The sequence below is a fragment of the Phyllobates terribilis genome, unplaced genomic scaffold, assembly GCF_046119375.1.
Source record: "Phyllobates terribilis strain yellow unplaced genomic scaffold, ASM4611937v1 Scaffold_710__1_contigs__length_769263, whole genome shotgun sequence".
NCBI lineage: Eukaryota > Metazoa > Chordata > Amphibia > Anura > Dendrobatidae > Phyllobates > Phyllobates terribilis.
In genome coordinates, this window is record NW_027363470.1 from 360,959 (window position 1) to 388,709 (window position 27,751).

Genomic DNA, 27,751 nt, shown 5'->3' on the forward strand with positions numbered 1-27,751 from the left:
TTTTGCTTGTTTGTCGGATTTTGGGATGGACTCTTTGGCTTTGCTTTTCTTCTCCTCATTGGATTTTTCATGTTCAAAGTTGCAGAAGCCAGATTACAAGCTCATTTTGGTTCAACTTCAGCAACTGTGCATTGCATTGCCATGTAATGTGATGCAATGCTATCTTTCTAGCTCTCCCTTTTTACTTCCTTTTGGATAAACAGACATATTAGGCAAGCATTTTGGAGCTTTCACCTAAATAACTACAGGTGGTGAGATAAGCTGCACAATATAATTGACCTTTCAGTATATTGTTGCACACACACCATCTATTTAGCAAATGCCCTTGTTATCAACAGCAGCCTTTTAAACTCACCTGAGCTAACAGGTATGTGCGCTGGTTACTCTGCTGCGCTTAAAATTTCTTTTTTGGTTTGCTACAATGCCTTTTCTGAAACGTTGTCTCCTTCTGCTGGAACACTGACTTCTTTCATTTAATGCCTGCAGACTATAAAAGAGAACCCAACCCAAAAAGTTTGGTTGATTAGTCTGTGGCATTCTGTTAAACTGTTGCTTATGGCGGTCTCTGTGAGCTTCTCAGCGACATTCAGCCAGCCAGGTATCCTGCCTGCAGTAGATGGAATGTGGCAATGGAACGCTGGCTGCGCGTGTCATAATAGGCTCTGAGCCTTTATATACCTGTGCACAGCAGCAGCCACCTTCAGTCTGCTGCTGGACAGCCAGCAGCAGCAGCAGCAGGAGAGGTATGTAATCAGGAGCCCTCCTGCTAAGGGTAGACAGCTGCTCGTTCCACCCCACCCCCCGCCTTAATTGGTTCTCCTCCCTTCCAACGGTGTTGAGGCGGGTGGGAACAGCAGGGGGTGAAGGTGCTGTGTTTAAAGAGGTGGAGTTATGCAGATCTAAAACGCGTGGATTGCAGCAGCAGCAAGCCGAAAAGTGCAGGCATGTAAGGGATCTAGAGGTTGACAACATGTCTTCTTAACGGGAGTCCAGGAGCTCATCTCCACAAATGGACTTTTCAGGATCCTTGGGTGGCTCCGTAGTTTGAAACCAATTCTGGTTATCGCTTCTCGGCCTTTTGGCTAAGATCAAGTGTAGTATCTGTTCTTATCAGTTTAATATCTGATACGTCCCCTATCTGGGGACCATATATTAAATGGATTTTTAGAACAGGGAGATGGAAAAAGAGCTTGCTCTGTCCACTCCACGCATTGACCTGGTATTGCAGTATCTCCAGGACCGGTGCACCCCTTCTTTAATGCAGTTTCTAAAATCAGAAAGAATTGAATTCAATGTTTTTTGTTCATTTTGCTTGTTTGTCGGATTTTGGGATGGACTCTTTGGCTTTGCTTTTCTTCTCCTCATTGGATTTTTCATGTTCAAAGTTGCAGAAGCCAGATTACAAGCTCATTTTGGTTCAACTTCAGCAACTGTGCATTGCATTGCCATGTAATGTGATGCAATGCTATCTTTCTAGCTCTCCCTTTTTACTTCCTTTTGGATAAACAGACATATTAGGCAAGCATTTTGGAGCTTTCACCTAAATAACTACAGGTGGTGAGATAAGCTGCACAATATAATTGACCTTTCAGTATATTGTTGCACACACACCATCTATTTAGCAAATGCCCTTGTTATCAACAGCAGCCTTTTAAACTCACCTGAGCTAACAGGTATGTGCGCTGGTTACTCTGCTGCGCTTAAAATTTATTTTTTGGTTTGCTACAATGCCTTTTCTGAAACGTTGTCTCCTTCTGCTGGAACACTGACTTCTTTCATTTAATGCCTGCAGACTATAAAAGAGAACCCAACCCAAAAAGTTTGGTTGATTAGTCTGTGGCATTCTGTTAAACTGTTGCTTATGGCGGTCTCTGTGAGCTTCTCAGCGACATTCAGCCAGCCAGGTATCCTGCCTGCAGTAGATGGAATGTGGCAATGGAACGCTGGCTGCGCGTGTCATAATAGGCTCTGAGCCTTTATATACCTGTGCACAGCAGCAGCCACCTTCAGTCTGCTGCTGGACAGCCAGCAGCAGCAGCAGCAGGAGAGGTATGTAATCAGGAGCCCTCCTGCTAAGGGTAGACAGCTGCTCGTTCCACCCCACCCCCCGCCTTAATTGGTTCTCCTCCCTTCCAACGGTGTTGAGGCGGGTGGGAACAGCAGGGGGTGAAGGTGCTGTGTTTAAAGAGGTGGAGTTATGCAGATCTAAAACGCGTGGATTGCAGCAGCAGCAAGCCGAAAAGTGCAGGCATGTAAGGGATCTAGAGGTTGACAACATGTCTTCTTAACGGGAGTCCAGGAGCTCATCTCCACAAATGGACTTTTCAGGATCCTTGGGTGGCTCCGTAGTTTGAAACCAATTCTGGTTATCGCTTCTCGGCCTTTTGGCTAAGATCAAGTGTAGTATCTGTTCTTATCAGTTTAATATCTGATACGTCCCCTATCTGGGGACCATATATTAAATGGATTTTTAGAACAGGGAGATGGAAAAAGAGCTTGCTCTGTCCACTCCACGCATTGACCTGGTATTGCAGTATCTCCAGGACCGGTGCACCCCTTCTTTAATGCAGTTTCTAAAATCAGAAAGAATTGAATTCAATGTTTTTTGTTCATTTTGCTTGTTTGTCGGATTTTGGGATGGACTCTTTGGCTTTGCTTTTCTTCTCCTCATTGGATTTTTCATGTTCAAAGTTGCAGAAGCCAGATTACAAGCTCATTTTGGTTCAACTTCAGCAACTGTGCATTGCATTGCCATGTAATGTGATGCAATGCTATCTTTCTAGCTCTCCCTTTTTACTTCCTTTTGGATAAACAGACATATTAGGCAAGCATTTTGGAGCTTTCACCTAAATAACTACAGGTGGTGAGATAAGCTGCACAATATAATTGACCTTTCAGTATATTGTTGCACACACACCATCTATTTAGCAAATGCCCTTGTTATCAACAGCAGCCTTTTAAACTCACCTGAGCTAACAGGTATGTGCGCTGGTTAGTCTGCTGCGCTTAAAATTTCTTTTTTGGTTTGCTACAATGCCTTTTCTGAAACGTTGTCTCCTTCTGCTGGAACACTGACTTCTTTCATTTAATGCCTGCAGACTATAAAAGAGAACCCAACCCAAAAAGTTTGGTTGATTAGTCTGTGACATTCTGTTAAACTGTTGCTTATGGCGGTCTCTGTGAGCTTCTCAGCGACATTCAGCCAGCCAGGTATCCTGCCTGCAGTAGATGGAATGTGGCAATGGAACGCTGGCTGCGCGTGTCATAATAGGCTCTGAGCCTTTATATACCTGTGCACAGCAGCAGCCACCTTCAGTCTGCTGCTGGACAGCCAGCAGCAGCAGCAGCAGGGGAGGTATGTAATCAAGAGCCCTCCTGCTAAGGGTAGACAGCTGCTCGTTCCACCCCACCCCCCGCCTTAATTGGTTCTCCTCCCTTCCAACGGTGTTGAGGCGGGTGGGAACAGCAGGGGGTGAAGGTGCTGTGTTTAAAGAGGTGGAGTTATGCAGATCTAAAACGCGTGGATTGCAGCAGCAGCAAGCCGAAAAGTGCAGGCATGTAAGGGATCTAGAGGTTGACAACATGTCTTCTTAACGGGAGTCCAGGAGCTCATCTCCACAAATGGACTTTTCAGGATCCTTGGGAGGCTCCGTAGTTTGAAACCAATTCTGGTTATCGCTTCTCGGCCTTTTGGCTAAGATCAAGTGTAGTATCTGTTCTTATCAGTTTAATATCTGATACGTCCCCTATCTGGGGACCATATATTAAATGGATTTTTAGAACAGGGAGATGGAAAAAGAGCTTGCTCTGTCCACTCCACGCATTGACCTGGTATTGCAGTATCTCCAGGACCGGTGCACCCCTTCTTTAATGCAGTTTCTAAAATCAGAAAGAATTGAATTCAATGTTTTTTGTTCATTTTGCTTGTTTGTCGGATTTTGGGATGGACTCTTTGGCTTTGCTTTTCTTCTCCTCATTGGATTTTTCATGTTCAAAGTTGCAGAAGCCAGATTACAAGCTCATTTTGGTTCAACTTCAGCAACTGTGCATTGCATTGCCATGTAATGTGATGCAATGCTATCTTTCTAGCTCTCCCTTTTTACTTCCTTTTGGATAAACAGACATATTAGGCAAGCATTTTGGAGCTTTCACCTAAATAACTACAGGTGGTGAGATAAGCTGCACAATATAATTGACCTTTCAGTATATTGTTGCACACACACCATCTATTTAGCAAATGCCCTTGTTATCAACAGCAGCCTTTTAAACTCACCTGAGCTAACAGGTATGTGCGCTGGTTACTCTGCTGCGCTTAAAATTTCTTTTTTGGTTTGCTACAATGCCTTTTCTGAAACGTTGTCTCCTTCTGCTGGAACACTGACTTCTTTCATTTAATGCCTGCAGACTATAAAAGAGAACCCAACCCAAAAAGTTTGGTTGATTAGTCTGTGGCATTCTGTTAAACTGTTGCTTATGGCGGTCTCTGTGAGCTTCTCAGCGACATTCAGCCAGCCAGGTATCCTGCCTGCAGTAGATGGAATGTGGCAATGGAACGCTGGCTGCGCGTGTCATAATAGGCTCTGAGCCTTTATATACCTGTGCACAGCAGCAGCCACCTTCAGTCTGCTGCTGGACAGCCAGCAGCAGCAGCAGCAGGAGAGGTATGTAATCAGGAGCCCTCCTGCTAAGGGTAGACAGCTGCTCGTTCCACCCCACCCCCCGCCTTAATTGGTTCTCCTCCCTTCCAACGGTGTTGAGGCGGGTGGGAACAGCAGGGGGTGAAGGTGCTGTGTTTAAAGAGGTGGAGTTATGCAGATCTAAAACGCGTGGATTGCAGCAGCAGCAAGCCGAAAAGTGCAGGCATGTAAGGGATCTAGAGGTTGACAACATGTCTTCTTAACGGGAGTCCAGGAGCTCATCTCCACAAATGGACTTTTCAGGATCCTTGGGTGGCTCCGTAGTTTGAAACCAATTCTGGTTATCGCTTCTCGGCCTTTTGGCTAAGATCAAGTGTAGTATCTGTTCTTATCAGTTTAATATCTGATACGTCCCCTATCTGGGGACCATATATTAAATGGATTTTTAGAACAGGGAGATGGAAAAAGAGCTTGCTCTGTCCACTCCACGCATTGACCTGGTATTGCAGTATCTCCAGGACCGGTGCACCCCTTCTTTAATGCAGTTTCTAAAATCAGAAAGAATTGAATTCAATGTTTTTTGTTCATTTTGCTTGTTTGTCGGATTTTGGGATGGACTCTTTGGCTTTGCTTTTCTTCTCCTCATTGGATTTTTCATGTTCAAAGTTGCAGAAGCCAGATTACAAGCTCATTTTGGTTCAACTTCAGCAACTGTGCATTGCATTGCCATGTAATGTGATGCAATGCTATCTTTCTAGCTCTCCCTTTTTACTTCCTTTTGGATAAACAGACATATTAGGCAAGCATTTTGGAGCTTTCACCTAAATAACTACAGGTGGTGAGATAAGCTGCACAATATAATTGACCTTTCAGTATATTGTTGCACACACACCATCTATTTAGCAAATGCCCTTGTTATCAACAGCAGCCTTTTAAACTCACCTGAGCTAACAGGTATGTGCGCTGGTTACTCTGCTGCGCTTAAAATTTCTTTTTTGGTTTGCTACAATGCCTTTTCTGAAACGTTGTCTCCTTCTGCTGGAACACTGACTTCTTTCATTTAATGCCTGCAGACTATAAAAGAGAACCCAACCCAAAAAGTTTGGTTGATTAGTCTGTGGCATTCTGTTAAACTGTTGCTTATGGCGGTCTCTGTGAGCTTCTCAGCGACATTCAGCCAGCCAGGTATCCTGCCTGCAGTAGATGGAATGTGGCAATGGAACGCTGGCTGCGCGTGTCATAATAGGCTCTGAGCCTTTATATACCTGTGCACAGCAGCAGCCACCTTCAGTCTGCTGCTGGACAGCCAGCAGCAGCAGCAGCAGGGGAGGTATGTAATCAAGAGCCCTCCTGCTAAGGGTAGACAGCTGCTCGTTCCACCCCACCCCCCGCCTTAATTGGTTCTCCTCCCTTCCAACGGTGTTGAGGCGGGTGGGAACAGCAGGGGGTGAAGGTGCTGTGTTTAAAGAGGTGGAGTTATGCAGATATAAAACGCGTGGATTGCAGCAGCAGCAAGCCGAAAAGTGCAGGCATGTAAGGGATCTAGAGGTTGACAACATGTCTTCTTAACGGGAGTCCAGGAGCTCATCTCCACAAATGGACTTTTCAGGATCCTTGGGAGGCTCCGTAGTTTGAAACCAATTCTGGTTATCGCTTCTCGGCCTTTTGGCTAAGATCAAGTGTAGTATCTGTTCTTATCAGTTTAATATCTGATACGTCCCCTATCTGGGGACCATATATTAAATGGATTTTTAGAACAGGGAGATGGAAAAAGAGCTTGCTCTGTCCACTCCACGCATTGACCTGGTATTGCAGTATCTCCAGGACCGGTGCACCCCTTCTTTAATGCAGTTTCTAAAATCAGAAAGAATTGAATTCAATGTTTTTTGTTCATTTTGCTTGTTTGTCGGATTTTGGGATGGACTCTTTGGCTTTGCTTTTCTTCTCCTCATTGGATTTTTCATGTTCAAAGTTGCAGAAGCCAGATTACAAGGTCATTTTGGTTCAACTTCAGCAACTGTGCATTGCATTGCCATGTAATGTGATGCAATGCTATCTTTCTAGCTCTCCCTTTTTACTTCCTTTTGGATAAACAGACATATTAGGCAAGCATTTTGGAGCTTTCACCTAAATAACTACAGGTGGTGAGATAAGCTGCACAATATAATTGACCTTTCAGTATATTGTTGCACACACACCATCTATTTAGCAAATGCCCTTGTTATCAACAGCAGCCTTTTAAACTCACCTGAGCTAACAGGTATGTGCGCTGGTTACTCTGCTGCGCTTAAAATTTCTTTTTTGGTTTGCTACAATGCCTTTTCTGAAACGTTGTCTCCTTCTGCTGGAACACTGACTTCTTTCATTTAATGCCTGCAGACTATAAAAGAGAACCCAACCCAAAAAGTTTGGTTGATTAGTCTGTGGCATTCTGTTAAACTGTTGCTTATGGCGGTCTCTGTGAGCTTCTCAGCGACATTCAGCCAGCCAGGTATCCTGCCTGCAGTAGATGGAATGTGGCAATGGAACGCTGGCTGCGCGTGTCATAATAGGCTCTGAGCCTTTATATACCTGTGCACAGCAGCAGCCACCTTCAGTCTGCTGCTGGACAGCCAGCAGCAGCAGCAGCAGGAGAGGTATGTAATCAGGAGCCCTCCTGCTAAGGGTAGACAGCTGCTCGTTCCACCCCACCCCCCGCCTTAATTGGTTCTCCTCCCTTCCAACGGTGTTGAGGCGGGTGGGAACAGCAGGGGGTGAAGGTGCTGTGTTTAAAGAGGTGGAGTTATGCAGATCTAAAACGCGTGGATTGCAGCAGCAGCAAGCCGAAAAGTGCAGGCATGTAAGGGATCTAGAGGTTGACAACATGTCTTCTTAACGGGAGTCCAGGAGCTCATCTCCACAAATGGACTTTTCAGGATCCTTGGGTGGCTCCGTAGTTTGAAACCAATTCTGGTTATCGCTTCTCGGCCTTTTGGCTAAGATCAAGTGTAGTATCTGTTCTTATCAGTTTAATATCTGATACGTCCCCTATCTGGGGACCATATATTAAATGGATTTTTAGAACAGGGAGATGGAAAAAGAGCTTGCTCTGTCCACTCCACGCATTGACCTGGTATTGCAGTATCTCCAGGACCGGTGCACCCCTTCTTTAATGCAGTTTCTAAAATCAGAAAGAATTGAATTCAATGTTTTTTGTTCATTTTGCTTGTTTGTCGGATTTTGGGATGGACTCTTTGGCTTTGATTTTCTTCTCCTCATTGGATTTTTCATGTTCAAAGTTGCAGAAGCCAGATTACAAGCTCATTTTGGTTCAACTTCAGCAACTGTGCATTGCATTGCCATGTAATGTGATGCAATGCTATCTTTCTAGCTCTCCCTTTTTACTTCCTTTTGGATAAACAGACATATTAGGCAAGCATTTTGGAGCTTTCACCTAAATAACTACAGGTGGTGAGATAAGCTGCACAATATAATTGACCTTTCAGTATATTGTTGCACACACACCATCTATTTAGCAAATGCCCTTGTTATCAACAGCAGCCTTTTAAACTCACCTGAGCTAACAGGTATGTGCGCTGGTTACTCTGCTGCGCTTAAAATTTCTTTTTTGGTTTGCTACAATGCCTTTTCTGAAACGTTGTCTCCTTCTGCTGGAACACTGACTTCTTTCATTTAATGCCTGCAGACTATAAAAGAGAACCCAACCCAAAAAGTTTGGTTGATTAGTCTGTGGCATTCTGTTAAACTGTTGCTTATGGCGGTCTCTGTGAGCTTCTCAGCGACATTCAGCCAGCCAGGTATCCTGCCTGCAGTAGATGGAATGTGGCAATGGAACGCTGGCTGCGCGTGTCATAATAGGCTCTGAGCCTTTATATACCTGTGCACAGCAGCAGCAACCTTCAGTCTGCTGCTGGACAGCCAGCAGCAGCAGCAGCAGGAGAGGTATGTAATCAGGAGCCCTCCTGCTAAGGGTAGACAGCTGCTCGTTCCACCCCACCCCCCGCCTTAATTGGTTCTCCTCCCTTCCAACGGTGTTGAGGCGGGTGGGAACAGCAGGGGGTGAATGTGCTGTGTTTAAAGAGGTGGAGTTATGCAGATCTAAAACGCGTGGATTGCAGCAGCAGCAAGCCGAAAAGTGCAGGCATGTAAGGGATCTAGAGGTTGACAACATGTCTTCTTAACGGGAGTCCAGGAGCTCATCTCCACAAATGGACTTTTCAGGATCCTTGGGTGGCTCCGTAGTTTGAAACCAATTCTGGTTATCGCTTCTCGGCCTTTTGGCTAAGATCAAGTGTAGTATCTGTTCTTATCAGTTTAATATCTGATACGTCCCCTATCTGGGGACCATATATTAAATGGATTTTTAGAACAGGGAGATGGAAAAAGAGCTTGCTCTGTCCACTCCACGCATTGACCTGGTATTGCAGTATCTCCAGGACCGGTGCACCCCTTCTTTAATGCAGTTTCTAAAATCAGAAAGAATTGAATTCAATGTTTTTTGTTCATTTTGCTTGTTTGTCGGATTTTGGGATGGACTCTTTGGCTTTGCTTTTCTTCTCCTCATTGGATTTTTCATGTTCAAAGTTGCAGAAGCCAGATTACAAGCTCATTTTGGTTCAACTTCAGCAACTGTGCATTGCATTGCCATGTAATGTGATGCAATGCTATCTTTCTAGCTCTCCCTTTTTACTTCCTTTTGGATAAACAGACATATTAGGCAAGCATTTTGGAGCTTTCACCTAAATAACTACAGGTGGTGAGATAAGCTGCACAATATAATTGACCTTTCAGTATATTGTTGCACACACACCATCTATTTAGCAAATGCCCTTGTTATCAACAGCAGCCTTTTAAACTCACCTGAGCTAACAGGTATGTGCGCTGGTTACTCTGCTGCGCTTAAAATTTCTTTTTTGGTTTGCTACAATGCCTTTTCTGAAACGTTGTCTCCTTCTGCTGGAACACTGACTTCTTTCATTTAATGCCTGCAGACTATAAAAGAGAACCCAACCCAAAAAGTTTGGTTGATTAGTCTGTGGCATTCTGTTAAACTGTTGCTTATGGCGGTCTCTGTGAGCTTCTCAGCGACATTCAGCCAGCCAGGTATCCTGCCTGCAGTAGATGGAATGTGGCAATGGAACGCTGGCTGCGCGTGTCATAATAGGCTCTGAGCCTTTATATACCTGTGCACAGCAGCAGCCACCTTCAGTCTGCTGCTGGACAGCCAGCAGCAGCAGCAGCAGGAGAGGTATGTAATCAGGAGCCCTCCTGCTAAGGGTAGACAGCTGCTCGTTCCACCCCACCCCCCGCCTTAATTGGTTCTCCTCCCTTCCAACGGTGTTGAGGCGGGTGGGAACAGCAGGGGGTGAAGGTGCTGTGTTTAAAGAGGTGGAGTTATGCAGATCTAAAACGCGTGGATTGCAGCAGCAGCAAGCCGAAAAGTGCAGGCATGTAAGGGATCTAGAGGTTGACAACATGTCTTCTTAACGGGAGTCCAGGAGCTCATCTCCACAAATGGACTTTTCAGGATCCTTGGGTGGCTCCGTAGTTTGAAACCAATTCTGGTTATCGCTTCTCGGCCTTTTGGCTAAGATCAAGTGTAGTATCTGTTCTTTTAAGAACACAAGAGCTACGATCTACACTTGACGAGAGCGATCGAACTCGGAAGGAGAAGAGCTTCGGAGCCCAGCTGACATCGGAGAACGAAGGCGGATATCGGTGGGATGAAGAAGCTCTAAAGAATCCAGAAGAAGACGAAGACTCGGAGAAGAATCGGGCTGTCCTGTGGAATCTTCGAGGAAGAAAATCATCGAGACAAAGACCTTTCGGGGAATTTGTCCAGAACACGACGGGAGAAGAATCTGCATAGCTCCACCCATTCCGGGAAGAGTTCCAGATCCAGCTCCAAGAAGTAACTGCAGGAGGAAAGCCATGGCAAGCGCTGCGAGGAAGGCCGAAAAGAAGAGCCTGGAGCTGGGGACAGCCAGGAGGGCCCAGCCAGGAGCCGATTCTGACCCCAAGGACTCTGCCTCCACGACTGGCCAGCAGAAGGGACCCCAGAAGCCCCGCCACGAAGCTCCAGCCCTGGAGCCATGGATGCGGCAGACGGTGGCCCTGAAGCTGAAGGAAGTGGATGGGAGGGTGCCGGACATGTCCTCGGACGTGTTCTGCCAGAAGATGCTGCTGGATCGAGGCTTCTCCAGGTCGGACACCCTCAGCATCCAGACCTTCTTGACGGGGATCTTCTTCGTCACCTTCGCCACTGTGAACACCTGCAGGAGGTTCTGGGAAATGGTAAGCGCAAAAGGACCGGATAATTCTTTCTCTGCCTTTACAGGTAGCTGCCCTATCCAGAGGGATGAAAGGAGGATCACGGTCTCCATGCGCAACCCGCACACCCCAGGCCAAGACATCTGTACCTTCCTGAGACGCTTCTGTTTGGTTGTGAAGGAACCCTCTCACATCCTGAATGGACTCGGCTTCTGGACAGGTAAGTGGTCGGTGACCGTTAGACTTCACAGGGACCTGGCGTACTCAGACGGACTTCGGCACCTGCCCCCGACATTCTCCCTGGGCAACTCCTACGGCCTCATCTATTACCCGGACATGCCGCGGAACTGCAGGAGATGCGGCAAGAACGGCCACGAGATGAAGGACTGCAAGGAGGATGCCTGCAGGATTTGTCGAGTGACGGGACACAGCTCGAAGGACTGCCCGAAGAAGACGTCCTGCAACCTGTGTGGGCTGGCGGCTCATCTGTACAAGGATTGCCCCAGGCGTGAGAGATCCTGGGCATCGGTGGTTGCGACGACCCCAGCTACGGAGGACAAGGCCCCGACGACCAGGCCTGTGAAGGTCAAGGACGCGACGACCAAGGCCCCAGCGGCCAAGGCCGAGACGACCAAGGCCAAAGCGGTCAAGGAGTCGGTGGCCAAAGCCCCAGCGACGGTCCCAGCAGCTCCGAAGCAGAAGAAAAAGTCAAAGGAGGGTAAGAGTTCTGTCACCCCTCTCTCGATCCCTCCCCCTGCCACCCCCGTCCAATCCCCCCCCACCCCGGCCACCCCTGCTGAGGATTCCACTTCCTCTTCCTCCTTCCCCTACTCCTCAGCAGGTGTCCTTTCCCCTGCCCCGGCAGCCACTCTCCCTCCCCAGACCATGGTAGCGGTGGAATTAACCTTTCCTCCACCCGCCGCTATCTATTCCGAGGAGGATTTTCCCCTTCTTGTCTCCCCAGTTCCAACCCGGGGAAAGAGGAAGGTGGAGGACAGCCCTGCTACTGAATCCTCCAAAAAGAAGATTCTGGATTTCGTAGGCAAAAAGGAGGATACCCTCCCTGAGCCAGAAGAGATGGAGCACATGGTTGAGACCCTGGTGGCCGAGCCAGAAGAGGAGGAACTGGTGGTCGCCGAGATCGAGGCCACGCTGCTTGACCAGATGGAGGAAGAGGGCCTGCTGGTGATCCCGTCACCAGCAGTCAACACCGACGAGGGACCACCCGACCGGAGTGGTAACTAAGGTGTATTGCCTGCGCTAACTTTTTCTTTTTTCCCTACATGATGGCTAATATTAACTTATTTTCCATTAATGTCAGGAGCATCAAGGACAAGTTCAGACGTCAGACTATTTATGCCTTCCTTACTTCCCAGTTGTGTGATGTTTATATGTTGCAGGAATGTTCCCTTCCCTCCTCTAGGTCCTTCAAACATCTGGCCAGGGAGTGGTCCCACGGTCCATCCTACTGGTCCGGTGGGGGTGACTGCAAGTCTGCGGGGGTCGCAATTCTGATCAGGGGGGGCGCATTCACGCTTGAGTCCGTCCAGGAGCTCATCTGCGGCAGGGCTCTTGTTGTAGATGGCAACTGGGCGGGAGAACCTGTCAGGTTCATCAACGTGTATGCGTCCCCACTGAAGAATGAGCGTTTGGAGCTTTTCCAGACCCTGCGGCTTCAGCTTGCCACCACCAGGACCTTAGTGATGGCCGGGGATTTCAACTGCCGGATCGAGGAGGACGGTCGTAGTTCTGGCACATCTGCCAAGTTGGACATCACGTCCAAGCTGCTCATCGAGATGGTAACCGAGGCCTCTCTTCAGGACGTGGTGGGCTCCATGGGGAGAGGCTCCACGAACTATTCGTGGAGCCGACCCGATGGCTCACTCCGCTCCAGGATTGACTTTGTGTTCACCTCTCGGGCAGTCAGGCAGAGTAGGCACTCGATGGTCTCCTGCTTCTTCTCCGACCACAGAGCCATTCACTTACAAGGTGTCCTCGGCGACAGTTTTCCGTCCGGCCCCGGCTCCTGGAAGCTGAATTGTGCTCTGCTGGCTCAGGATGAAGTCGTGGAGGAGCTGAGAGCAGCCTACGCAATGTGGCAGTCCTACAAGGGTAGCTTCCAAACAGTCTCTGATTGGTGGGAATATGTTAAACTTGAGTTTCGCTGTTTCTTTCAGGCCAAGGGTCGACAACAGGCGTGTGAGAAGAGGAGGGACTTCAGAGGGCTGCAGCGCGAGCTGCGGTCGCTGCAGGACCTTCTTCACTGCGGCTGGGACGTGAGGGAGGAGCTGGAGGAGACCAAGAAGAGCCTGAAAAGGCACTTTGAGGAGGAGTCCAAGCGAATCATCTTCCGTTCCAAAGTGGAGAATCTGGAGAAGGGTGAGAAATGTAACTCATTCTTTTTCAGGAAACTTCATGCCGGTCACACGCCCCTGAACGAGCTGCGAGACGAGAGCGGAAACATGCGACGTGGGAAGGAGGACGTGATGAGGGTCGTCAGCGACTTCTACAGCGAACTCTACTCCCACAAGACTACCGACCCCGACGCTGCTGATAAGTTCCTGTCAGGTATCACTAACCATCTTGATCCTGCAGGCACGGTAGCCTTGGACAAACCTCTGATGGTGGGCGAATTGCTCTCTGCCGCTAAATCCTTTAGGACCGGCAGGACCCCGGGCAGTGATGGTCTTCCAGCGGAGCTCTATGTAGCGCTGGGAGACCTCATCTGTCCGGACCTGTTGGACCTGTACGAGGAGATGGTGGTGGAGGGTAGAATGCCTCCATCTTTGAGGGAAGGAATGGTCACGATCCTGTACAAGCGGAAGGGAGAGAGGTGCGACCTGAGGAATTGGCGTCCCATCACTCTGCTCAACGTGGACTACAAGATCCTGGCCAAGACGATGGCGACACGACTTAAGACGGTCATCGGACGGATCATCCACCCGGACCAGACCTGCGGCATCCCTGGACGTCGCATCGCAGACAGCCTCGCTCTCGTGCGGGACACGGTCGAGTACATCAAGGTCCGCCGCGCACACGCGGCCCTGGTCTCCTTGGATCAGGAGAAGGCCTTCGACCGGGTTTCCCACGAGTTCATGGGCCGAGCTCTGCACCGGTTAGGTTTGGGTAACATGTTTTGTTCGTATGTCCGTCTGATGTATTTTGATATCCACAGCTCGGTGTTGGTGAACGGCTGGAAGACTGACCCCTTCCCTGTCCTCTCTGGGGTCAGACAAGGCTGCCCTCTATCACCTCTTCTTTTTGTTTGTGTTATAGAACTCTTCGCAGAGGCTATCCGGCAGAATGGAGAGATCAGAGGGATCACCGCACCGGGTCCGGGACGACACGAGGTCAAGTGCTCGCTCTACATGGACGACGTCACCGTCTTCTGCGCTGATCGTGGTTCAGTCGACGCCCTCGTCCAGACGTGTGAGAGGTTCGGCCGGGCTTCAGGGGCCAAAGTCAACTGCAGGAAGTCGGAAGCCATGCTCTTCGGGGATTGGCAGCCGGCCTCCTCCGCCCCCTTCCCCTTCAACATTCAACCGGATTTCCTCAAGGTGCTGGGAGTCTGGTTCGGGAAGGAAGGAGCGGCCCTCAAGTCCTGGCAAGAACGCTTGGCCAAGGTGAAGCAACGGATCGGACTCTGGAGCCTCAGACACCTCACTTGTGAGGGTAAGGCACTCGTCCTGCGTAATGAGGTCCTGCCCGTCTTGCAGTACACGGCGCAGGCCTGGCCCCCACACGTCACTGTGTGCAGGGCCATTACCAGGACAGTGTTTCACTTTGTCTGGGGATCCAAGATGGACAGAGTCAGGCGGGCCGTCATGTACAAGGAGCCTCGCAAGGGTGGGAAGGGCGTTCCAGATATCCCCACCCTCCTGCGATCCTCTTTTGTGTGTGATTGTGTCCGCCGGACTTTGCAAGTCAAGAATGGCTCCGCGGGCAGGTCCATGTCTCGCTTCTTCCTGCTTCCTCTTTGGAGGCGACTCGGCTGGGACAAGTGGGACAGCTCCTTCCCCTACAACTGGACGACGCCATGGTTCTACGGAGACGTCGTTCGATTTGTGGGGGAGCATCAACTGGAGGGACTCAAGCCCGACTTGTGGAAGCCCAAAACTATCCACAAGCTAATCAGAGCCAAGGATGACGTGGAGAACATCACAGGACTTCACCAGGACACGCTGGAGACTGTGTGGACAAATGTGTCGTCTGACAGGATGACTAACGGGCACAAGGACTTGTCGTGGATGGCGATTCAGGGCGGACTGCCCGTCCGGTCATTCATGCATGCCCGGAACCTGTGCAAGACCCGGTACTGCCCAAGGTGCCCCTTCGTGGAGGAAACATCTTTGCACACTTTTTGGGACTGCGGATTTGCACAGCGCCTATTGACTGCACTTGAGGACGACCTGAGGAACTCTGTCCCCAGGGCGAGCCTATCGCACCATTCTGTGCTTTACGGACTCTTCCCTGGGGTTCATACCGTCGGAGCCATCCAGGAGGCTTGGCGCCTTATGAACTGCTTCAAGGATGCCGTTTGGGTCGCCAGGAACCGGCTCATCTTGAGGAGGGAGAGGATGTCCATCCAGGACTGCGGCAGGCTGATCCACAGCCTGCTCAGAGACTATTCCATCATGGACGGTCCGGAGGACGAGGACGAGGACTAAACCCCTCCTCCCCCTCTCCCCTTATGTGTCTTGTCTTTCAATAAAGCTTCGGGCCTGTGATTTTCCCCTCCACATCCCCTTTTTCCCAATCCCCATCCCTTATCACGGTTCGTCGTACTGTATTGATTGACATGCTTTTTCTTTCAGATTGAGTGTTTTGTGTAGCATAGGGGTGTGATGTGTCTAGTTAGTGCGTCGTATCCTCATGCTATGTAAATATGATAAAAAAAAAAAAAAAAAAATCTGTTCTTATCAGTTTAATATCTGATACGTCCCCTATCTGGGGACCATATATTAAATGGATTTTTAGAACAGGGAGATGGAAAAAGAGCTTGCTCTGTCCACTCCACGCATTGACCTGGTATTGCAGTATCTCCAGGACCGGTGCACCCCTTCTTTAATGCAGTTTCTAAAATCAGAAAGAATTGAATTCAATGTTTTTTGTTCATTTTGCTTGTTTGTCGGATTTTGGGATGGACTCTTTGGCTTTGCTTTTCTTCTCCTCATTGGATTTTTCATGTTCAAAGTTGCAGAAGCCAGATTACAAGCTCATTTTGGTTCAACTTCAGCAACTGTGCATTGCATTGCCATGTAATGTGATGCAATGCTATCTTTCTAGCTCTCCCTTTTTACTTCCTTTTGGATAAACAGACATATTAGGCAAGCATTTTGGAGCTTTCACCTAAATAACTACAGGTGGTGAGATAAGCTGCACAATATAATTGACCTTTCAGTATATTGTTGCACACACACCATCTATTTAGCAAATGCCCTTGTTATCAACAGCAGCCTTTTAAACTCACCTGAGCTAACAGGTATGTGCGCTGGTTACTGTGCTGCGCTTAAAATTTCTTTTTTGGTTTGCTACAATGCCTTTTCTGAAACGTTGTCTCCTTCTGCTGGAACACTGACTTCTTTCATTTAATGCCCGCAGACTATAAAAGAGAACCCAACCCAAAAAGTTTGGTTGATTAGTCTGTGGCATTCTGTTAAACTGTTGCTTATGGCGGTCTCTGTGAGCTTCTCAGCGACATTCAGCCAGCCAGGTATCCTGCCTGCAGTAGATGGAATGTGGCAATGGAACGCTGGCTGCGCGTGTCATAATAGGCTCTGAGCCTTTATATACCTGTGCACAGCAGCAGCCACCTTCAGTCTGCTGCTGGACAGCCAGCAGCAGCAGCAGCAGGAGAGGTATGTAATCAGGAGCCCTCCTGCTAAGGGTAGACAGCTGCTCGTTCCACCCCACCCCCCGCCTTAATTGGTTCTCCTCCCTTCCAACGGTGTTGAGGCGGGTGGGAACAGCAGGGGGTGAAGGTGCTGTGTTTAAAGAGGTGGAGTTATGCAGATCTAAAACGCGTGGATTGCAGCAGCAGCAAGCCGAAAAGTGCAGGCATGTAAGGGATCTAGAGGTTGACAACATGTCTTCTTAACGGGAGTCCAGGAGCTCATCTCCACAAATGGACTTTTCAGGATCCTTGGGTGGCTCCGTAGTTTGAAACCAATTCTGGTTATCGCTTCTCGGCCTTTTGGCTAAGATCAAGTGTAGTATCTGTTCTTATCAGTTTAATATCTGATACGTCCCCTATCTGGGGACCATATATTAAATGGATTTTTAGAACAGGGAGATGGAAAAAGAGCTTGCTCTGTCCACTCCACGCATTGACCTGGTATTGCAGTATCTCCAGGACCGGTGCACCCCTTCTTTAATGCAGTTTCTAAAATCAGAAAGAATTGAATTCAATGTTTTTTGTTCATTTTGCTTGTTTGTCGGATTTTGGGATGGACTCTTTGGCTTTGCTTTTCTTCTCCTCATTGGATTTTTCATGTTCAAAGTTGCAGAAGCCAGATTACAAGCTCATTTTGGTTCAACTTCAGCAACTGTGCATTGCATTGCCATGTAATGTGATGCAATGCTATCTTTCTAGCTCTCCCTTTTTACTTCCTTTTGGATAAACAGACATATTAGGCAAGCATTTTGGAGCTTTCACCTAAATAACTACAGGTGGTGAGATAAGCTGCACAATATAATTGACCTTTCAGTATATTGTTGCACACACACCATCTATTTAGCAAATGCCCTTGTTATCAACAGCAGCCTTTTAAACTCACCTGAGCTAACAGGTATGTGCGCTGGTTACTCTGCTGCGCTTAAAATTTCTTTTTTGGTTTGCTACAATGCCTTTTCTGAAACGTTGTCTCCTTCTGCTGGAACACTGACTTCTTTCATTTAATGCCCGCAGACTATAAAAGAGAACCCAACCCAAAAAGTTTGGTTGATTAGTCTGTGGCATTCTGTTAAACTGTTGCTTATGGCGGTCTCTGTGAGCTTCTCAGCGACATTCAGCCAGCCAGGTATCCTGCCTGCAGTAGATGGAATGTGGCAATGGAACGCTGGCTGCGCGTGTCATAATAGGCTCTGAGCCTTTATATACCTGTGCACAGCAGCAGCCACCTTCAGTCTGCTGCTGGACAGCCAGCAGCAGCAGCAGCAGGAGAGGTATGTAATCAGGAGCCCTCCTGCTAAGGGTAGACAGCTGCTCGTTCCACCCCACCCCCCGCCTTAATTGGTTCTCCTCCCTTCCAACGGTGTTGAGGCGGGTGGGAACAGCAGGGGGTGAAGGTGCTGTGTTTAAAGAGGTGGAGTTATGCAGATCTAAAACGCGTGGATTGCAGCAGCAGCAAGCCGAAAAGTGCAGGCATGTAAGGGATCTAGAGGTTGACAACATGTCTTCTTAACGGGAGTCCAGGAGCTCATCTCCACAAATGGACTTTTCAGGATCCTTGGGTGGCTCCGTAGTTTGAAACCAATTCTGGTTATCGCTTCTCGGCCTTTTGGCTAAGATCAAGTGTAGTATCTGTTCTTATCAGTTTAATATCTGATACGTCCCCTATCTGGGGACCATATATTAAATGGATTTTTAGAACAGGGAGATGGAAAAAGAGCTTGCTCTGTCCACTCCACGCATTGACCTGGTATTGCAGTATCTCCAGGACCGGTGCACCCCTTCTTTAATGCAGTTTCTAAAATCAGAAAGAATTGAATTCAATGTTTTTTGTTCATTTTGCTTGTTTGTCGGATTTTGGGATGGACTCTTTGGCTTTGCTTTTCTTCTCCTCATTGGATTTTTCATGTTCAAAGTTGCAGAAGCCAGATTACAAGCTCATTTTGTTTCAACTTCAGCAACTGTGCATTGCATTGCCATGTAATGTGATGCAATGCTATCTTTCTAGCTCTCCCTTTTTACTTCCTTTTGGATAAACAGACATATTAGGCAAGCATTTTGGAGCTTTCACCTAAATAACTACAGGTGGTGAGATAAGCTGCACAATATAATTGACCTTTCAGTATATTGTTGCACACACACCATCTATTTAGCAAATGCCCTTGTTATCAACAGCAGCCTTTTAAACTCACCTGAGCTAACAGGTATGTGCGCTGGTTACTCTGCTGTGCTTAAAATTTCTTTTTTGGTTTGCTACAATGCCTTTTCTGAAACGTTGTCTCCATCTGCTGGAACACTGACTTCTTTCATTTAATGCCTGCAGACTATAAAAGAGAACCCAACCCAAAAAGTTTGGTTGATTAGTCTGTGGCATTCTGTTAAACTGTTGCTTATGGCGGTCTCTGTGAGCTTCTCAGCGACATTCAGCCAGCCAGGTATCCTGCCTGCAGTAGATGGAATGTGGCAATGGAACGCTGGCTGCGCGTGTCATAATAGGCTCTGAGCCTTTATATACCTGTGCACAGCAGCAGCCACCATCAGTCTGCTGCTGGACAGCCAGCAGCAGCAGGAGAGGTATGTAATCAGGAGCCCTCCTGCTAAGGGTAGACAGCTGTTCGTTCCACCCCACCCCCCGCCTTAATTGGTTCTCCTCCCTTCCAACGGTGTTGAGGCGGGTGGGAACAGCAGGGGGTGAAGGTGCTGTGTTTAAAGAGGTGGAGTTATGCAGATCTAAAACGCGTGGATTGCAGCAGCAGCAAGCCGAAAAGTGCAGGCATGTAAGGGATCTAGAGGTTGACAACATGTCTTCTTAACGGGAGTCCAGGAGCTCATCTCCACAAATGGACTTTTCAGGATCCTTGGGTGGCTCCGTAGTTTGAAACCAATTCTGGTTATCGCTTCTCGGCCTTTTGGCTAAGATCAAGTGTAGTATCTGTTCTTATCAGTTTAATATCTGATACGTCCCCTATCTGGGGACCATATATTAAATGGATTTTTAGAACAGGGAGATGGAAAAAGAGCTTGCTCTGTCCACTCCACGCATTGACCTGGTATTGCAGTATCTCCAGGACCGGTGCACCCCTTCTTTAATGCAGTTTCTAAAATCAGAAAGAATTGAATTCAATGTTTTTTGTTCATTTTGCTTGTTTGTCGGATTTTGGGATGGACTCTTTGGCTTTGCTTTTCTTCTCCTCATTGGATTTTTCATGTTCAAAGTTGCAGAAGCCAGATTACAAGCTCATTTTGGTTCAACTTCAGCAACTGTGCATTGCATTGCCATGTAATGTGATGCAATGCTATCTTTCTAGCTCTCCCTTTTTACTTCCTTTTGGATAAACAGACATATTAGGCAAGCATTTTGGAGCTTTCACCTAAATAACTACAGGTGGTGAGATAAGCTGCACAATATAATTGACCTTTCAGTATATTGTTGCACACACACCATCTATTTAGCAAATGCCCTTGTTATCAACAGCAGCCTTTTAAACTCACCTGAGCTAACAGGTATGTGCGCTGGTTACTCTGCTGCGCTTAAAATTTCTTTTTTGGTTTGCTACAATGCCTTTTCTGAAACGTTGTCTCCTTCTGCTGGAACACTGACTTCTTTCATTTAATGCCTGCAGACTATAAAAGAGAACCCAACCCAAAAAGTTTGGTTGATTAGTCTGTGGCATTCTGTTAAACTGTTGCTTATGGCGGTCTCTGTGAGCTTCTCAGCGACATTCAGCCAGCCAGGTATCCTGCCTGCAGTAGATGGAATGTGGCAATGGAACGCTGGCTGCGCGTGTCATAATAGGCTCTGAGCCTTTATATACCTGTGCACAGCAGCAGCCACCTTCAGTCTGCTGCTGGACAGCCAGCAGCAGCAGCAGCAGGAGAGGTATGTAATCAGGAGCCCTCCTGCTAAGGGTAGACAGCTGCTCGTTCCACCCCACCCCCCGCCTTAATTGGTTCTCCTCCCTTCCAACGGTGTTGAGGCGGGTGGGAACAGCAGGGGGTGAAGGTGCTGTGTTTAAAGAGGTGGAGTTATGCAGATCTAAAACGCGTGGATTGCAGCAGCAGCAAGCCGAAAAGTGCAGGCATGTAAGGGATCTAGAGGTTGACAACATGTCTTCTTAACGGGAGTCCAGGAGCTCATCTCCACAAATGGACTTTTCAGGATCCTTGGGTGGCTCCGTAGTTTGAAACCAATTCTGGTTATCGCTTCTCGGCCTTTTGGCTAAGATCAAGTGTAGTATCTGTTCTTATCAGTTTAATATCTGATACGTCCCCTATCTGGGGACCATATATTAAATGGATTTTTAGAACAGGGAGATGGAAAAAGAGCTTGCTCTGTCCACTCCACGCATTGACCTGGTATTGCAGTATCTCCAGGACCGGTGCACCCCTTCTTTAATGCAGTTTCTAAAATCAGAAAGAATTGAATTCAATGTTTTTTGTTCATTTTGCTTGTTTGTCGGATTTTGGGATGGACTCTTTGGCTTTGCTTTTCTTCTCCTCATTGGATTTTTCATGTTCAAAGTTGCAGAAGCCAGATTACAAGCTCATTTTGGTTCAACTTCAGCAACTGTGCATTGCATTGCCATGTAATGTGATGCAATGCTATCTTTCTAGCTCTCCCTTTTTACTTCCTTTTGGATAAACAGACATATTAGGCAAGCATTTTGGAGCTTTCACCTAAATAACTACAGGTGGTGAGATAAGCTGCACAATATAATTGACCTTTCAGTATATTGTTGCACACACACCATCTATTTAGCAAATGCCCTTGTTATCAACAGCAGCCTTTTAAACTCACCTGAGCTAACAGGTATGTGCGCTGGTTACTCTGCTGCGCTTAAAATTTCTTTTTTGGTTTGCTACAATGCCTTTTCTGAAACGTTGTCTCCTTCTGCTGGAACACTGACTTCTTTCATTTAATGCCTGCAGACTATAAAAGAGAACCCAACCCAAAAAGTTTGGTTGATTAGTCTGTGGCATTCTGTTAAACTGCTGCTTATGGCGGTCTCTGTGAGCTTCTCAGCGACATTCAGCCAGCCAGGTATCCTGCCTGCAGTAGATGGAATGTGGCAATGGAACGCTGGCTGCGCGTGTCATAATAGGCTCTGAGCCTTTATATACCTGTGCACAGCAGCAGCCACCTTCAGTCTGCTGCTGGACAGCCAGCAGCAGCAGCAGCAGGAGAGGTATGTAATCAGGAGCCCTCCTGCTAAGGGTAGACAGCTGCTCGTTCCACCCCACCCCCCGCCTTAATTGGTTCTCCTCCCTTCCAACGGTGTTGAGGCGGGTGGGAACAGCAGGGGGTGAAGGTGCTGTGTTTAAAGAGGTGGAGTTATGCAGATCTAAAACGCGTGGATTGCAGCAGCAGCAAGCCGAAAAGTGCAGGCATGTAAGGGATCTAGAGGTTGACAACATGTCTTCTTAACGGGAGTCCAGGAGCTCATCTCCACAAATGGACTTTTCAGGATCCTTGGGTGGCTCCGTAGTTTGAAACCAATTCTGGTTATCGCTTCTCGGCCTTTTGGCTAAGATCAAGTGTAGTATCTGTTCTTATCAGTTTAATATCTGATACGTCCCCTATCTGGGGACCATATATTAAATGGATTTTTAGAACAGGGAGATGGAAAAAGAGCTTGCTCTGTCCACTCCACGCATTGACCTGGTATTGCAGTATCTCCAGGACCGGTGCACCCCTTCTTTAATGCAGTTTCTAAAATCAGAAAGAATTGAATTCAATGTTTTTTGTTCATTTTGCTTGTTTGTCGGATTTTGGGATGGACTCTTTGGCTTTGCTTTTCTTCTCCTCATTGGATTTTTCATGTTCAAAGTTGCAGAAGCCAGATTACAAGCTCATTTTGGTTCAACTTCAGCAACTGTGCATTGCATTGCCATGTAATGTGATGCAATGCTATCTTTCTAGCTCTCCCTTTTTACTTCCTTTTGGATAAACAGACATATTAGGCAAGCATTTTGGAGCTTTCACCTAAATAACTACAGGTGGTGAGATAAGCTGCACAATATAATTGACCTTTCAGTATATTGTTGCACACACACCATCTATTTAGCAAATGCCCTTGTTATCAACAGCAGCCTTTTAAACTCACCTGAGCTAACAGGTATGTGCGCTGGTTACTCTGCTGCGCTTAAAATTTCTTTTTTGGTTTGCTACAATGCCTTTTCTGAAACGTTGTCTCCTTCTGCTGGAACACTGACTTCTTTCATTTAATGCCTGCAGACTATAAAAGAGAACCCAACCCAAAAAGTTTGGTTGATTAGTCTGTGGCATTCTGTTAAACTGTTGCTTATGGCGGTCTCTGTGAGCTTCTCAGCGACATTCAGCCAGCCAGGTATCCTGCCTGCAGTAGATGGAATGTGGCAATGGAACGCTGGCTGCGCGTGTCATAATAGGCTCTGAGCCTTTATATACCTGTGCACAGCAGCAGCCACCTTCAGTCTGCTGCTGGACAGCCAGCAGCAGCAGCAGCAGGAGAGGTATGTAATCAGGAGCCCTCCTGCTAAGGGTAGACAGCTGCTCGTTCCACCCCACCCCCCGCCTTAATTGGTTCTCCTCCCTTCCAACGGTGTTGAGGCGGGTGGGAACAGCAGGGGGTGAAGGTGCTGTGTTTAAAGAGGTGGAGTTATGCAGATCTAAAACGCGTGGATTGCAGCAGCAGCAAGCCGAAAAGTGCAGGCATGTAAGGGATCTAGAGGTTGACAACATGTCTTCTTAACGGGAGTCCAGGAGCTCATCTCCACAAATGGACTTTTCAGGATCCTTGGGTGGCTCCGTAGTTTGAAACCAATTCTGGTTATCGCTTCTCGGCCTTTTGGCTAAGATCAAGTGTAGTATCTGTTCTTATCAGTTTAATATCTGATACGTCCCCTATCTGGGGACCATATATTAAATGGATTTTTAGAACAGGGAGATGGAAAAAGAGCTTGCTCTGTCCACTCCACGCATTGACCTGGTATTGCAGTATCTCCAGGACCGGTGCACCCCTTCTTTAATGCAGTTTCTAAAATCAGAAAGAATTGAATTCAATGTTTTTTGTTCATTTTGCTTGTTTGTCGGATTTTGGGATGGACTCTTTGGCTTTGCTTTTCTTCTCCTCATTGGATTTTTCATGTTCAAAGTTGCAGAAGCCAGATTACAAGCTCATTTTGGTTCAACTTCAGCAACTGTGCATTGCATTGCCATGTAATGTGATGCAATGCTATCTTTCTAGCTCTCCCTTTTTACTTCCTTTTGGATAAACAGACATATTAGGCAAGTATTTTGGAGCTTTCACCTAAATAACTACAGGTGGTGAGATAAGCTGCACAATATAATTGACCTTTCAGTATATTGTTGCACACACACCATCTATTTAGCAAATGCCCTTGTTATCAACAGCAGCCTTTTAAACTCACCTGAGCTAACAGGTATGTGCGCTGGTTACTCTGCTGCGCTTAAAATTTCTTTTTTGGTTTGCTACAATGCCTTTTATGAAACGTTGTCTCCTTCTGCTGGAACACTGACTTCTTTCATTTAATGCCTGCAGACTATAAAAGAGAACCCAACCCAAAAAGTTTGGTTGATTAGTCTGTGGCATTCTGTTAAACTGTTGCTTATGGCGGTCTCTGTGAGCTTCTCAGCGACATTCAGCCAGCCAGGTATCCTGCCTGCAGTAGATGGAATGTGGCAATGGAACGCTGGCTGCGCGTGTCATAATAGGCTCTGAGCCTTTATATACCTGTGCACAGCAGCAGCCACCTTCAGTCTGCTGCTGGACAGCCAGCAGCAGCAGCAGCAGGAGAGGTATGTAATCAGGAGCCCTCCTGCTAAGGGTAGACAGCTGCTCGTTCCACCCCACCCCCCGCCTTAATTGGTTCTCCTCCCTTCCAACGGTGTTGAGGCGGGTGGGAACAGCAGGGGGTGAAGGTGCTGTGTTTAAAGAGGTGGAGTTATGCAGATCTAAAACGCGTGGATTGCAGCAGCAGCAAGCCGAAAAGTGCAGGCATGTAAGGGATCTAGAGGTTGACAACATGTCTTCTTAACGGGAGTCCAGGAGCTCATCTCCACAAATGGACTTTTCAGGATCCTTGGGTGGCTCCGTAGTTTGAAACCAATTCTGGTTATCGCTTCTCGGCCTTTTGGCACGATCTGTAGTGGATCCTGTCATTGGGCTAAAGGTGACCTGTGTGGAGGTTGCTGCTCTCGGCCTTTTGGGTTTACCCAATTGCTGCTATTGGGAGTGGTGGACCAAAGCTGGGAATACCCTTTTATCGCTGGTGGACGGTCTTTTCTTTGTGTAGTGGTGGACGGTCGGAGAGGAGGTCGGAATCCAGAGACGTTTGGCGATCCTAGGAGGTGTTTTTCTTCATTTTTTTCCTGGTGTTATCTGTGGAAAGAAAGAAAGAAGAGAATATGGAGTCCAGGAGGAATACTGGAGGTAGGAGGACTGATCAAGGGGGAAATCCCAATGACTATTTTCATGAGGAATACCCGCTTAAGGACACAATTAGGTTTGTGGTGTCTCCTGGTCATAGGCAAGAGAAGGATGCGACTTTTGTCTATGAGAAGATTTGCAGCTTTTTGAAAATTGAAAAAGACGAATATTATTGTTTTCAAAGTTTCTTTTCAAGGGGCTTCCATGACGTTACTTTAATGAGAAGTTCCCAGTGTGAACGGGTATTTTCTCTTTATGAAATTAATAAGGAGAATGCGCTGTTCGAGGGGGTTAAAGTAATCCCCTCGTTTCAATTTTCATTTAGACTCTTGACAGTCCACATGTTCAGCCCTTTCATTTCTGATCAGGAGGTCCTGTGTTTTCTTAGTACTTACTGTGAGAAGGTGATTGAGAAGGGAAGAGGAAAAACGCAATTTGGGGTATGGAATGGGAAAAGAACTTATTTGGTGGCTTTCAAAAAAGATCCTGATGTAGAGGGTGGTGTACTGAGGCCCCCGCCGGTCGTTTTTATAAACCGTAGCCGTGGGTATTTATTTTTTGCGGGGATGCCTGAATATTGTAGAAAATGTCGAATATATGGCCATAATGACAATGGTTGCAAAAAGTGTTCAGAATGTCCAGGAGCTGGACATCAGGAGGAAGATTGCCCTGCAAAGAGGAATCAGAAGGGCGATGAAGAGATGGATACCGTGCCTGGAAGTCAGCAACAAGGAAAAGCTGATGAGGACATGGAAGGAACAAGGAATGAGGAGGAGGATCTGAGGATGGAGAATGAAAGGAAGGAGAAAGAAAAGGTGGAAAAGGAGAAGAAGAATGCACAGAGGTTCAAGAAAATGGAAGAGGAATATAAACAGAATAAAGAGGAGAAGAGTCGGGTGGAGACTGAAAAGGAAGTGAGGAAGAGAGAAGAACAGAAGAGAGAAGAAAAGAAGAAAGAAGATGAGAAGAAAGAAGATCAGAAGAAAGAAGAGCAGAAGATAGAAGAGCAGAAGGGAAAGGAACAGAAGAAAGAACAAAAAAAGGAAGAAGAGGGGAAGAGACATTCTGTGTTATTTGAATTGGGTAAAATTATACAGAAATTCCCGCCGGCAAGTAAAGTGGGAATCATGCAGAAAACTTTACCTCTGGTGGAGCCGTTACCTTCTGGGTCTCAGTCCGGTGGTCAGTCGTGTACTCAGGTCCAGATGGACTGTTCGGATAGAGTTCTGAAAAGAAGGGTAGAAGAAGTTGGAGAGGTGACTATACTAGGTGGAGGGAAAGTGAAAGCTATAGAAAAAGTAGATGTAGCAAAGGACATTGTAGTCTCCAGTTCAGATGAGCAGGAGATTCAAGATTTTTCTACTTCAGACGAGGGTGATGGGGCATGCCCTAAGAATGACAGACCAGGATGATCCAATTTGCTTCCCTGAATGTTCAGGGGTTAAATAATGAACAAAAAAGAGTTGCTCTATATGATTTTTTAGGATTGGAAAATTTGGACTTTATTTTTTTACAGGAATGTAACCTAAGAAAACCTGTTGATTATGATTTTTTTAAAGAACATTGGTGTGGAAAAGCTATTTTTTCAGGTGGGAATGAAAATAAGAGTGATGGAGTTGGTTTCTTATGTAGTCAACACTGGGACATAGTGGATTATGAGGAGATATACCCGGGTCGAATTCTAAAAGTGGAGATCAAAAAATCTAATCTGATAATTAAATGCTTCTGTGTCTATGCCCATCCTGTTAAAAGCAGAAGGACAGAATTATTTGAAATTTTACAGATATTTTTAACTGGGTCGGGACCAATAATTGTCAGTGGAGATTTTAATTGTCATCTGAATAGCAAAAAAGACAGCTCCGTTACGGTTTTAAATGGTATTATTTCTGCTAGTAACTTGCAAGATGCATGGGTTGCTTGTGGGAGAAACAAAGGTGAAGAATTAACATGGTCGAGTAATCGTGCTAGTTCTAGAATTGACTATTTTTTTATATCTACCCATTTTAAATGTGACTCTTTTAAATCCGAATTAAGCTGCTTCTCTGATCATAAATTAATAAGATGTGTTGTTGATTGTAATAATGTAGAAAACAGGAAATCCACGCATTGGAAACTAAACACTTCTCTGTTAGAGGACAAGGAAGTAGTTTTAGAGTTTTGTACATTTTATAAAAAACTGAGATTGAAGAGGAGGAGTTTTAAAGATGTTCTGGAGTGGTGGGATTTTTTTAAAAGAGAAACTAAGGTATTTTTTATTAAAGTGGGTAGAAGAATGGCCAGAGAGAAGAGAGAACAATATCGGTTGTTGAATGCAAGGTTACAATGTTTTATACTTTCAGGAATAATGGAAATAATTTTGACGAAGAAATTGAGTGTGTTAAAAGTCAAATACAAAAAATTTTACATGAAAAAGGGAAAGAGATTATTTTTAATGCTAGAGTGAGAGTTTTGGAAGAAGATGAGAAATGCTCCAAATTCTTCTTTAAAAAAATTGTTGGGAAAAAAGACTTTATGGAAAATGTGGA

At 46.7% G+C, this 27,751-nt stretch overlaps 13 non-coding genes and 2 pseudogenes across 13 annotated transcripts; all 15 read left to right on the top strand.

Annotated features, from left to right (window-relative positions):
• The first annotated feature begins 1,062 nt into the window (after positions 1-1,062).
• Positions 1,063-1,253, top strand: LOC141236475 (U2 spliceosomal RNA). Its single transcript, XR_012302127.1, has one exon. It is a non-coding gene; the product is annotated as a U2 spliceosomal RNA (small nuclear RNA).
• Positions 1,254-2,368: 1,115 nt separating this feature from the next.
• LOC141236476 (U2 spliceosomal RNA) lies at positions 2,369-2,559 on the top strand. The gene has a single exon (XR_012302128.1). It is a non-coding gene; the product is annotated as a U2 spliceosomal RNA (small nuclear RNA).
• A 1,115-nt stretch (positions 2,560-3,674) lies between these two features.
• On the top strand, positions 3,675-3,865 carry LOC141236477 (U2 spliceosomal RNA). The gene has a single exon (XR_012302129.1). It is a non-coding gene; the product is annotated as a U2 spliceosomal RNA (small nuclear RNA).
• Positions 3,866-4,980: 1,115 nt separating this feature from the next.
• LOC141236478 (U2 spliceosomal RNA) lies at positions 4,981-5,171 on the top strand. Its single transcript, XR_012302130.1, has one exon. It is a non-coding gene; the product is annotated as a U2 spliceosomal RNA (small nuclear RNA).
• A 1,115-nt stretch (positions 5,172-6,286) lies between these two features.
• LOC141236479 (U2 spliceosomal RNA) lies at positions 6,287-6,477 on the top strand. Its single transcript, XR_012302131.1, has one exon. It is a non-coding gene; the product is annotated as a U2 spliceosomal RNA (small nuclear RNA).
• A 1,115-nt stretch (positions 6,478-7,592) lies between these two features.
• On the top strand, positions 7,593-7,783 carry LOC141236481 (U2 spliceosomal RNA). The gene has a single exon (XR_012302133.1). It is a non-coding gene; the product is annotated as a U2 spliceosomal RNA (small nuclear RNA).
• Positions 7,784-8,898: 1,115 nt separating this feature from the next.
• On the top strand, positions 8,899-9,089 carry LOC141236482 (U2 spliceosomal RNA). The gene has a single exon (XR_012302134.1). It is a non-coding gene; the product is annotated as a U2 spliceosomal RNA (small nuclear RNA).
• Positions 9,090-10,204: 1,115 nt separating this feature from the next.
• On the top strand, positions 10,205-10,282 carry LOC141236776 (U2 spliceosomal RNA; annotated as a pseudogene).
• A 5,508-nt stretch (positions 10,283-15,790) lies between these two features.
• On the top strand, positions 15,791-15,969 carry LOC141236755 (U2 spliceosomal RNA; annotated as a pseudogene).
• Positions 15,970-17,084: 1,115 nt separating this feature from the next.
• Positions 17,085-17,275, top strand: LOC141236483 (U2 spliceosomal RNA). Its single transcript, XR_012302135.1, has one exon. It is a non-coding gene; the product is annotated as a U2 spliceosomal RNA (small nuclear RNA).
• Positions 17,276-18,390: 1,115 nt separating this feature from the next.
• On the top strand, positions 18,391-18,581 carry LOC141236484 (U2 spliceosomal RNA). The gene has a single exon (XR_012302136.1). It is a non-coding gene; the product is annotated as a U2 spliceosomal RNA (small nuclear RNA).
• Positions 18,582-19,690: 1,109 nt separating this feature from the next.
• LOC141236485 (U2 spliceosomal RNA) lies at positions 19,691-19,881 on the top strand. The gene has a single exon (XR_012302137.1). It is a non-coding gene; the product is annotated as a U2 spliceosomal RNA (small nuclear RNA).
• Positions 19,882-20,996: 1,115 nt separating this feature from the next.
• On the top strand, positions 20,997-21,187 carry LOC141236486 (U2 spliceosomal RNA). The gene has a single exon (XR_012302138.1). It is a non-coding gene; the product is annotated as a U2 spliceosomal RNA (small nuclear RNA).
• A 1,115-nt stretch (positions 21,188-22,302) lies between these two features.
• Positions 22,303-22,493, top strand: LOC141236487 (U2 spliceosomal RNA). The gene has a single exon (XR_012302139.1). It is a non-coding gene; the product is annotated as a U2 spliceosomal RNA (small nuclear RNA).
• Positions 22,494-23,608: 1,115 nt separating this feature from the next.
• On the top strand, positions 23,609-23,799 carry LOC141236488 (U2 spliceosomal RNA). Its single transcript, XR_012302140.1, has one exon. It is a non-coding gene; the product is annotated as a U2 spliceosomal RNA (small nuclear RNA).
• The last annotated feature ends 3,952 nt before the right edge of the window (positions 23,800-27,751 follow it).